The following is a 13,156-nucleotide window of genomic DNA, read 5'->3' on the forward strand; positions in this document are numbered from 1 at the left end:
ATTAACTATTGCTGCTACATATTCTACCTCTGCTATGGATAGAGAGATCCAATTTTGTTTCTTGCTTGTTCAAGACACTAGTTTTTACCAAGAAAAAAAGCTCCACCACTAGTTCTTTTTTTATCATCAAGACTTCCTGCCCAATTAGCATTAGTAAATACTTTCAAGTCCAAATTTCCACCAAGATTATACCATAAGTCATAGTCTTCAGTACCTTTCAGATATCTCATGATTCTCTTGATTGCCATCATGTGATTTTGTCTAGGATTTGTTGAGAATCTTACGACCATTCCAACTGTTAGAGCAATATCAGGCCTTGTATGTACTACATAGTGCAATTTTCCAATCATTGATCTGTATGTGGTCTAATCTATTTTATTTTTTATCATTTTTGGAAAGGTTATGTCCAATAGACATAGGGGTTCCAACTAGTCTTAAATCTTCCATTCCAAATTTCTTCAGTGTCTCCTTGATATACTTGGATTGAGCGATGTAGATACCATTTTTGTTCTGATGTATCTACAACCCAACAAAGAATTTTATCTCACCAAACATGGACATCTCAAGTTCTTTACTCATTTCTTTTCAAAATTCTTTGCACAAGTCATCATTTTCTATAAATAGAGTATCATCAAAAAATATTTCTACCAACACAATCTTCTTGTTTGGTCCTTCTTTGATATATAGACTATTGTTATCATTTGTTCTTTGAAAGCCAATTTGTACCTAGTAATTATGAAGTCTTTCATACCAAGCTTTGGGAGCTTTCTTGAGGCCATATAATGCTTTGTGTAACTTGCAAACCATGTCTCTTTTGCTATGATTTACAAAACCTTATGGTTGTTCAATGTAGATTTTCTCATCAAGAATGCAGATTTAGCATCCATTTGGTATACTTTTAATCCTCTATGTGCTCCATATGCTAGTAGAGTTATAACACCTTCTAATCTTGCTATAGAAGTAAAAGTCTTATCGTAATCAATACCTTCTTCTTGAGAATAACCTTTACATACTAGTCTTGCCTTATTTCTTAAAACTTTTCCCTCTTCATTCACCTTATTTTTGAATACCCATTTTGTGCCAATTACATTTTTATGTTTCAGTCAAGGAACAAGAGTCCAAGTTTTGTTCTTTTCTATTTGATCTATCTCTTCATTCATTGCTTCAATCCAACTTTCATTTTCTAGAGCATCTTTTGCATTTGTAGGTTCAAATTCAGCAAGTAAACATGTACCTTTTAATTTACTTCTTGTCATTGTTCCATCTAATTTATCTCTAATGATCTAATTAGGTGCATGATGCCTTCTGACATATCTTGCTAACATAGGCTCTTTGGGCTTTGAATGAGTTTCATTGTCTTTATTATGAACTTTAATTTCAAGCTCGGGTCCTTCTGTCTATGACTCGGGTCCATCAGACTCAGTTTGAACTAGCTTAGTAGCCTTTGATTGCAACTTGGGTCTGTTGTGGTATCCATGACACACACCCCATTCCTCACTAGGAATGGGGACACCCTACTTTTTTTTTCAAACTCCCGGACTCACAATTCGAGAGTCGAGAGTAAATTGTTAGAGTTAAAGTCTTACAGTCATCAAAAAAAATTAAAAACACAAAAAAAAAAAATTAAAAATGGGGAAAATATAAAAATTTAAAATTTTAAAAAAAATATATATATATATATATATATATATATAAAATAAAAATTTCAATCACATGCATATGTGCATGTGTGGGTAGAGTGCACGCTATGCATTGGCATGTGTATCGAGGCACACCATGCACCCAGCCTAGCATAGGGTTATAAAACCCCCAAGTGCATCCTTCATGCTTGGCACATCCTTCATACTTGCATTTCCCATCCACTCACTACCTCAAGATGACCTTCCACCACACTCACGTGACACTCTTGTAACATGCCCGCATTGCGACACTTGCACAAAACCCTTAGGGTAGCTTGTGCAGTAGGGCCTACGGCACTCTTGTGATGCAGTCGCATGGCAGTGCCCATGGTACCCTTTTGCACTCGCATGGCAGCACCCACGGCACCCTTTTGATGCGATAGTGCCTATGGTGCCCTTTTGATGCATTTCCACTACAACATCCATGCAGAGCCTTTAGACAACACCCATGCACTGCCCTTAGGCATGCCCACATGGTAGAGCCTATGCGCTACCCTTAGGTGTGCTTGCACGGTGTGCTCTTAGTGTCCTCCCACTGTGCTTGCGTAGCTCCGCGGCTCCTTCTTGCTATACATTTTTTTTATGTATACATCTTATTTTGTAAAAAGAAAAAAGAAAAAAAAAATTAAAATAAAAAGATTAAAAAAATTAAAAATATATATATATAATAAAAAGGAAAAAATAAATAAAATGCCCAAATGGGGCATTTTTTTTTATGTTTATTTTAATTGATAGTTTTTATGTTTTATCCTTGGACTAATAATATTTTTTTTCTCATAATGTGCAAGTAATCAAATGGCATCCACATCTAGAGTAGCACAAAAATCTATTGTGTTCAAGTTCCAAGGTGTACCCTCAAAGTTGAGATTCCATGATGACCACATAGAGATTCGAGTTACTAACTTGGGTCACACTGACTTAGGAGAATTTCTAAGAATTTGCAACAAGCCAATAGAGAGATCAGCCTTGGTATCTACATTGATCCATTCCAGGTTGGTGAATGTCACACCACACCCCATGTCAGTATAATTAGCTTAACTAATCATGGCCCTATCTCAACATTTTGTTCCTGATAAAAGAATAGTCAAGAGTGTCACCAGAGAGGTGGTGTTGATCTCTAACCCGATAACATTGAGAAGGTCTTCCATCTTCCAAGAGTAGACCAGTTCATTAGACTCTGATATGAAGTAGCTGAGAGATGGTACAGGGAGCACTAGTAGGAAGTGATTAACATCATACAGTCTTCATATCTCATTGAGAAGCCTCCTCGAGGAAAGATAATAGGAAAAGTAGACATGACTCAAGGATACATGAAGGAGGACATTGAATACTCCATCATTCTTTTGAGGAAAGTCATGGGCTTACTTACAGCAGGCCACCTCAACACTTTCATGGTCAACTTCATTGAGACCATCAGACAGGCAAAGATACCATTAGATTGGGCCACCACACTAAGCGAAAACTTGTGTGAGCAACTAAGGAAAGTGAAGGATAAGAAATTTTTTTACATGAATTCTTGCATGGCGTACCTACTGGAAGCAAGGGCAACAAACTATCCCAGTTTGTATAGGAGAGGTAGTATGCAAGACCCCAATGCCTGGCCATATATAGCGTTAGATTGTGGTGACTGATCAGGAAAGTACTATACATATGAAAAAAAAATTTTGGAAGTAGCCGACATGGTAGCCGACATATTATGGCTGACATATGGCCGACATGTTATAACCCTAAAGCGATTTAATACTTGTATAAAAAGGGCTTAGGGTTGGGTATTTTTTATGTGTGGTGATACGAAATTGGTTCTTGCGGCGGTATTGAGCTGTAAGGGATTACGGATTGTAATCAGGTTGTAATCACTGGATTGTAATAAGATCAGACTTGTTGTTTGGTGGACGTAGCCCAGGGATTGGGTGAACCACATTAAATCTTGGTGCCTTCTGTTCATTTTTGTGTGTTCTATTATTTTTTGTTATTGGTTATATTTGCATGTAGTTTTTATTTCTGTCTGTGGTTTATCCTAACAAGTGGTATCAGAGCCTAGTTGTTTCTCAGTTATCCTCTGCAGGAAAGTCTCACAGTTAAGTGGGAGTCTCACAGTTGAGTGGGAGCAATGGAAGATGATGGTAAGCTGAGGGTTGATAAGTTTAATGGGCAGAACTTCCAGTTATGGAAGATGCAAATGGAAGACTATTTATATCAAAAAGATTTATGGAAGCCGTTGGAAGGAAAAGCCAAGAATCAGGGAACTATGTCAGAGGCTGAATGGGATCTTTTGGACAGAAAGGCACTCGAAAGCATTCGGTTATGCTTGGCACCATCGGTGGCATTTAATATTACAAAAGCAAAGACGATAGAAGATTTGATGAAAACCCTAGCGACGCTGTATGAAAAGCCCTTCGCTTCAAATAAGGTATTTCTCATGAAGCGTTTATTTAATATGAAAATGGCAGAAGGTGGATCTGTTGCAGATCATTTAAATGAGTTTAATACTATTACTAGTCAATTATCTTCTGTGGGTATCAATTTTGATGAAGAAATTAGGGCTCTCTTGATTTTGTGTTCTTTGCCTGAAAGTTGGAATGGCTTGGTAATGGCGGTGAGTAATTCTGTTCCTGGATCAAGTACCCTAAAATATGATGATGTGATCGGTGTTATTTTAAGTGAGGAAACTCGTAGAAAATCCTCAGGTGGATCTACATTAGGAAGTGCTTTAAATGCACAAAGCAGGGGCAGAATAACTGAAAGATGAAGTAACTCTGGAAATCATGGGAAATCAAGAGGAAAGTCAAAGGGGAGGAGGTCTCAATCGAGAGGACCAAATGATTGCTAGTACTGTGGGAAACCAGGGCACAAAAAGAAAGATTTCTGGACTCGAAAGAAAAATGAAGGAGATAAATCAGATGGAGACAAAGAGGCAAATGTGATAAGTAATAAATCCGAAGAGGATGCTTTGCTTCTGTCTTTAGAGAGTGTTGATGATTCATGGGTTTTAGATTCTGGTGCTTCTTTTCATGCTACACCTCATAGAGGTTATTTCATTGATTATGTCCAAGGGGATTTTGGGCTTGTTTATTTGGGGGATAATGAACCCTGTCAGATTGTTGGAAAGGGAAAAATTAAGATTAAGTTGCAGAATGGGAATCATTGGCTACTACATGAGGTAAGACATGTTCCAAAACTAAGTAGAAATTTAATTTCAGCAGGGCAACTCAGTGATGAGGGTTGTGTAGTTACTTTTAATGATAAAAATTGGAAAGTTTCAAAAGGTTCCCTTGTAGTAGCAAGAGGTGTGAAAGTAGGCACCTTATATCTTTGTACAGGTCATATTGTTCCTTCTACTTTGATTGTTTCAGAGAAAAATGAATATTCAGGAACAATTACTGCAGTTGAGCAGGGAGAACAAATAGCTGCTGTAGATTCTGATACAGCGTTGTGGCACAATAGACTTGGGCACATGAGTGAGAAAGGTATGAAAGTACTTCATTCAAGGAAAGCTTTACCAGGTCTAAAATGTGTGAATATGGATTTCTGTGAAAGTTGTGTGTATGGAAAACAAAAGAGAGTGAGTTTTGTAAAGACAGGGAAGGAAAACAAAAAGGAGAAATTAGAGCTTGTGCATACAGATGTATGGGGACCAGCTCAGGTATCTTCCCTTGGTGGCTCTCATTATTATGTTACATTTATTGATGACACAACTAGAAAAGTATGGGTTTATTTCCTTAGACAGAAATCTGATGTATTTCAAACTTTTAAGAAATGGAAATGCTTGGTTGAAAATGAGACTGGTAAGAAATTAAAATGTCTCGGATCTGATAATGGTGGTGAGTATTGCAGTCATGAATTTGAAGATTATTGCTCCACTAATGGTATTCGTAGACAAAAAACTGTTCCAAGGACTCCACAGGAAAATGGAGTGGTTGAACGCATGAACAGGACTATAATGGAGCGCGCAAGGAGCATGAGGTTGCATGCTGGGTTGCCCTTACACATGTGGGCGGAGGCCGTCAATACTATAGTATATTTGATTAATAGAGGTCCCTCTACTCCTTTGGGTTGTGGTATTCCAGAGGAATCATATGGCCTGAAGCAAGCACCTCGGCAATGGTATCTGAAATTTGACAGTTTTATGCATGAGCATGGATATAACAGGTGTCATTCAGATTACTGTGTTTATTTTAAGAGGTTGGATGATGATAGCTACATTATTTTATGTCTATATGTTGATGATATGCTTATAGTTGGGTCTAACATGCATCATATTAAGGGGCTAAAATGCTAGTTAGCACATGCATTTTCTATGAAGGATTTGGGGGTAGCAAAACAAATCCTTGGTATGAAGATTTGCAGAGATAGGAAGAACAGAACATTGACGCTATCTCAAGCTGATTATGTTGAGAAGGTGTTGCAACATTTCTCTATGGAGAATGCTAAAGCTGTCAGCACACCTTTACCTGGTCATTTGAAATTGACTAAGGAGATGTGTCCCAAGACACAGGAAGAGGAGGATAAGATGTCCAAGGTACCCTATGCTTCAGCTGTAGGAAGTTTGATGTATGCTATGGTATGCACTAGGCCAGATATTGCACATGCAGTGGGAGTCGTTAGCAGGTATATGAGTCATCCAGGTTTTGAGCATTGGAATGCTGTCAAGTGGATTCTTAGATATTTGAGAGGAACATCCAATAAGTGTTTACACTTTGGGGGCTCTACTACTGATTTACAGGACTATGTTGACTCAGATTTGGCTGAGGATATTGATACCAGGTGGAGTACTATAGGTTATGTCTTTACTATTGGTGGGGCAGCCGTGAGCTGGGTTTCTAGACTACAGAAGATTAATGCTCTCTCCACTACAGAGGCAGAGTATGTTGCTGCTACAGAGGCAGCCAAAGAGATGATATGGCTTCAGTTCTTCTTGGAAGAATTGGGACATCCTCAAAAGGATAATTATTTGTTCACAGATAGTCAGAGTGCCATTCATCTTGCTAAGAATTCAGCTTTGCATTCTAAGACCAAACACATACAGTTGCGGTACCATTTCATTTGGTCAGTTTTGGAGGATGGACAGTTAAAGCTAGAGAAGATACATACCAATGAAAATCCAGCAGATATGTTGACAAAGGTTGTCAGAAGGGAGAAGTTGAACTCCTCTTCAGCTTCAGTTTGTCTTTTAGACTAAATGTGAATAAAAGAACAATAGAGTCTAGGGTGGTTTGATCCAGTGGGAGCCCCATGCAGTAGTTGTATTGCTACAGGATCAGTCTCCAAGTGGGAGATTGTTGTTTAGTGTGGAGCCTGATCAGTCCCCAAGTGGGAGATTGTTAGATTGTGGTGACTAATCAGGAAAGTATTGTACATACTTCATAAATAGTGGGGTTAGGGGCATCGCCCCGAAAAAAAAAAATTTGGAAGTAGCCGACATGGTAGCCGACATGGTAGCCGACATATTATGGCCGACATGTTATAACCCTAAAGCGGTTTAATACTTGTATAAAAAGGTCTTAGGGTTGGGTATTTTTTATGTGTGGTGATACGAAATTGGTTCTTGCAGCAGTATTGAGCTGTAAGGGATTACGGATTGTAATCAGGTTGTAATCACTGGATTGTAATAAGATCGGACTTGCTATTTGGTGGACGTAGCCCAGGGATTGGGTGAACCACATTAAATCTTGGTGCCTTGTGTTCATTTCTGTGTGTTCTATTATTTTTTGTTATTGGTTATATTTGAATGTAGTTTTTATTTCTGTCTGTGGTTTATCCTAACATATAGTCTACCCCCAGCTGGTGAAGAAGAAGTTCTTAGGGTAGAGAAAAGAATACAAAATCATGAATGATGCATTCATATTTACAATCATTCAATTCATTGAGGGAGACTATGGGAAGAGGTTATCTAATGAAGCCAAAGCAAAAGTCATAGCTCTTGGAGCCTACTTCATATAGTTCAAGACATTCACATATCTTCGAGTAGTCAGTGCCTCTATCAATCCTAAGAAGCTCCTGAGATACCCAAGTGATAAACTAGTACAGTTGGAGATCTCCTAGAAAATTGAGTCAGCCTATGAGAAGATTAAGAGACAATGGAGACCTTATTGGGCATAGCCATTGGTCATTGGACCATATTAGGTGAAGCGGAAGCAAGACATTTCATCCTTCGAATGGGAGTGGGAAAACTATCCTCTTGAAGAATACAACTCTCCTCAGCCATATTTTGACAATGTCGAGAAAGTGGAGAGTCTGGTAGGAAGAGACTTCCATCATGAGGATATTGTTGAAGATCACTAGATGAATGCCACAAATGACTATGATGTTTGCATTAGGGACTACTACAGGATGACTTTGTATCTAGCAGAAAAGGCTCTCTAGTTGAACATCCTTGATGAGATAAGGCAACAAGATTCTAAGGAGTTACTAGACCCCTTCTTCAATGTAGATAAAATTGATGAAAGACCTATTCTAAATATTGAAGTTGATAGGGAGGAAGCCAATGATATTAATCATCAAGCGAGGCATGTCATTAGAATGACAAAGGATTGGATCAAGAAACCTTTTCCACTTGATCCAATTCCTAACACAGTGATCTTCCATGCACATGCTCATCTAGAAAGAGGTAGAGGAAGGAAAGTAACAATTGCTACCTTCACAACTTAGTCTCCTATTAGGCCAAAAATAGTGTACCAGCTTGATTGCCCAATTGGATATTATCACCCTCTTGAAAGGAGAGGAAAGAATAAAAGAAAGAGGACCTCTCCTCAGAGGATTCGGATAGAATAGGTTCCTCCCCAATAGTAGAAATAGAGTCCAAAAGGGTCTCAAGATACTAGACCTACCCAAGTCTAGGATGAACCAAAGTTGCCTCCCATTGTGTCTACTCAACCAAAAGAGGGAGAGATTTCACAAATCTTCATTCCTCCTATGCAAGATGAGCCAGCTTCTCCTTCTACCTCCAAGAAAAAAAAGAAGAGGATTAAGATTTAGATGAAGAAAAGGAAAAGGATTAGTAGAAGATTAGTGCCTAATCCATCTATTCCCAAAAGTATTCCAGAGGGAGATGAAGAGGAGGTAGAAGAAGAATCAGAAGAGAAAGAGGAACAAGTGCTCCTATAGGGAAGAACTTGGCTAGCTAGAGCCATGGAGTTGCAAAGGAGAAAGAGTGACATGGGTACCCCACCATCCACTCAAGCAGAACCTTTAGAGCTCTCTTCTTTGGAAGATGAAGTACAGTAGTGGGTGGATGAGTAGAGTGAAGAAAGTGATGATGTTTTCTCAATGTCTAATTTTGATTTCATGCCCATATGTACAGAGTTGATCGGGGCTAAAATTAGGGACACCCCTATAGGTGAACCTTAATAGGAAGACTAGACGCAGATGCCACCAAATACATAGGGTCTTGATCTTACTCCTCCATCTCCACCACAAGTTACAATGGTAGAACAAGTCTTGGTGACTCCCCCACCTCAGAGTTCAAAGGAAGAGCATGTTCAAAAGGAGTCATTATCAGAGGAGAGACTAGAACAAATGGTAATCGGTGAAGTGTGAGAAGGAAAAATGGTGGAATATTCTCAACCACATTCCCATGACACCGAGGTTTAGGCTATAGGGTCTACTGAGATTGAGGCTACACAAGGAGAGACCTCTCGATAGAATACAACTCCCAATAAGAGTGACAAAGGGAAGGAAGTTGTAAAACACACCCCTTCATCATCAAGAGTCAGGTCCTCAGCAAGAGGCATCCCTAGATGGATCTAAAAGGAGATAATGAGGAGTACTAAGCCTCAATTCCATGCTTCAAAAGAAGACATTTGTGACATTGCAAAGATCTTGAAAAAACTTGAGTCTCCATCACATGAGGTAGCACCATTGGTTTTTTTCACCACCATATAGAACCAAGATTTATTTGCACAAGTGGCTCTCCCTCCTGAATGCATAGATGTGGAAGGCTTTAGTCTTGAAGATTATGAGTTAAAGGATGTTATGTTGGGAAGACCTATACAGGATTCAGCATGACAAATGATGACTATGGGAGTCAAAGAAGTCCTCAAGTACATGGAACAAGAGGAGTTTGAACTCCATGCACTTTGAAGTCAAGTTGAGATCCTAAAAGGATATCTAGCCAAAGTCATTGGTCCTCTTGATCCTAAACACCTAGAGCATACTTTGAACACTGTACTTAGAGAAGGGGGAGGTGTACAACTGGACCCATTTTTGAAAGCTTGTTAAGAGTGGTGAGAAATTTTTGAGCAGAAAGGTGTTACAATTATCATAGGCAATTTGAATTTACTCAATACTATGCAGGAGAACATGAATAAGATCGTAGCAATTTTGAAGCAGGACTTCAGTATCATGGATGAGGTATGTGTCTAGAGTAACGATTTGCAAACTCTACAAACCATAAAGGACAAAAGATATCAGGTTTTTATTGATATATATACCGGAGAAGAATTGGATTTGATTGATGATTGGATAGAGAAAATAGCAGATAGCAATAAAGTAATGGAGACATTACACAAGGAGATCCATCAACTCAAGGACTAAGCCCAAGAGCAAATTTTGGAAGCAGAGGGACACTACAGTGATGCATGCTTGGGTATTTTTAAAGATGAGGAATGTGAAAAGTTGTTACCTATAGAGATAGTAGTGGATAATTTCAAGAAGATTTTTGTGGAGGTTGCTAATGATGAAGACATCTGACAAGCCTTTAGGACTAAAGAAGCACTATTAGAATTGGATACCAAACTTAGGGATTTTGCTGACACCTAGATTGAGGTAGATAACTATAGATAGAAGGTCAAAGATAAGTATGAGGCTTTAGATCTTCTATATGTGACTAAGATAACTGAGATGATAGAGAAATTCAAGGGCAAACATCCAAACATAGCTTTGGGATGAAGAAGAACAAAACCCAAATGCCAGAATTTCAACTTTGACACTCAATAAAATTTTGAGATTTTGACCCTATCACAACTCTACAGGTACACAAGTTTGCAGCTCCACAATTTAGAGGTGCACTGAGAGTTAACTGCTTGTTCCAAAAATAGCATTTTCCATGCAATGGGAATGCATTCTGACAATAGTTTAACTTCGACACACACCTAGTGAAGGACCAGCTTCTATTTTTGGCACCTGACACTCCTACTTTGACTAAAGGTTTTCTCCTACTTTCTCTCCTATGTTTTCTCTATTTTTGACATAAAAAGGGCTCATGCATCTAATAAATGAATAAAATATGGATGGATTCCCTCTAAGTACTAGATTAATTGTTAGTTTGTATATAGTTAGTTTGTTTTAATATTTTAAAAGCATTTTGTTGCATGAAGATATCTCTCATGCTCAACACAAATTGAGGAGACAATTTCTTATAAATACCCCATTGTAAAATGTAACAAGGGCCATTGTTATTATGTAATAAAATTATGCTTTTGGTGCTCGCATTTGGAGTGTAGTCATTATTGCCTGAATGTGTCATTTTATTGTGAATTTTGTTCATGAGATTGTGATTGAGCCAAAGGTTTATTGCATTATTTCTCGTTGTGTGACCTTTTAGTTTTGGTGTTTGCTATAGATTTATAAATTTTGTTGACATAATGAGCTTGAGAAGAGATCATCAAATTGTGTTTGCATAGCCTTTTGTCTCACATGAGCGCACTTTCTGTCACCTTGTGATTTGATGAAATTTGAAATATCATACGATTGTTAAACTTTCTCACAGACGATTGCATCAATGGATTCTACGAATCATTGCTCCTATTTTTATTGGTTTCCTACCGATTTCTTCAAAATTTCAACTCACAGCATGTTATTTTTTGTAGCTTATGTCTATTTAGGATTTCAATTTCAAGTTATTTCAATTTCATGTTATTTTCTTTTAGTTTTGTTATTTTCTTTGCTAACCCCTTGTTAGAATAGGAACTCATTTTAGTTGCACTGTTAGAATTACATTCATTAAAAAACCACAACATACAAATATATTGTTCTTTTGTGTGTGATTGTGAGATAACAAATAGATTTACTTCATTCTAAGATCATAATAGAACCAACAAAGGCCTACTCGTGAACAATCACATTTATCTTCAACTAAGTAGATTTTGATATGTCACAAGACAAATACTGAACCTTGGAGTTGATTCTCAAAAGATTAGCTTTTCAAGAGAGGAATTGTGCAATGGATTCCTGTTGTTGACCTTGTACATAATGACCACCCAGCAGGGTCCTTTAGACTATGACTCAGGTTGCACTATCTACAAATTAGTAACTATTGGAGACTTTGGGGACTTAGGTGATGAAGCCTTCTCTCTTTCAGATAGGTTTGGCAGAGTATCAAGTTCATAGTAAACAAATCTTCTATAATCCTCTGGCTCCTTGTTGCTTTCTTCTTCACTCTTTTTTATAAATTCATCAATTCTAACATGTGCACTTTCTATTATTTTATGAGTAGACAAATTCAAACATTTGTATGCTTTACCTCTACAAGAGTATCCTAGAAATATGCCTTCATCACCTTTTACATCAAATTTTCCTTTTCTAGACTCTTTCAAGATATAACATTTGTTGTCAAATACTTTCAAGTAACTTACATTAGGTTTGTAGTCATACCATAGTTTATAAGGAGTTTTGTTTGAATTTTTCTTCAACTATACTCTGTTCAAGGTATGAACTATAGTTTTGATAGCTTCATTCCAGTATTTTAGAGAAACATTATTTTTAATCATTAATGTTCTTGCACAATCCATGATAGATCTATTTCTTCTTCCAGCTATACCATTCTATTTGGTGTACCAAGGGTTGATACTTGTCTTTTAATTCCTCTTTCAATGTAGAAATTATTGAATTCATTTGAGATGAATTCACCACCTCTGTCTAATCTTAAACATTTCAACCTGTTTCCAAATTCTTTTTCTACTCTTGCTAGATACCACTTGAACTTTTGAAAGGATTCTAATTTTTTTTTAGATACATTATAATCGTCATTCTAGAATAGTCAACAACAAAAAGAATGAAAGAAATTTCCCTGCTGTAACTCTCTATTCAAATAGGTCCACATAAGTTTGTATGAACAATTTCTAAGACTTCTTCTAACTAATAATTTTTTCTTTTGAAACTTGTCTTTCCCATCTTACCAATTTGGCAATTCTTGCATAAACCCATATCAGACTTCTTCAAACTACGAATGCCTCTTACCCTTCTATGTCTTCTTATCTTAACCAAATTATCAAAGTTTACATGACATAGTCTTTTGTGCCATAGCCAACTTTCCTCTACTTGATCAATAAAACATGAACAATCACTAAGATCAAGATAAAATAGATTACCTTTTGTTTTCTTGCTAGATTCAACTAGGTTTTCTTTTCCATCCAGTAGTTTGGCATGTCCATTCATGAATTTTACCTTGAATCTAATGTTATTTAGGTATGCCACACTTAGTACATTATGCTTTAGTCCTTCAGCCCAATAAGAATTATCACATACAAGTTCTTTAGTCA

This window comes from Cupressus sempervirens, chromosome 11 (genome assembly GCF_028749045.1).
Source record: "Cupressus sempervirens isolate cs-2001-9-10 chromosome 11, ASM2874904v1, whole genome shotgun sequence".
Taxonomy (NCBI): Eukaryota; Viridiplantae; Streptophyta; class Pinopsida; order Cupressales; family Cupressaceae; genus Cupressus; species Cupressus sempervirens.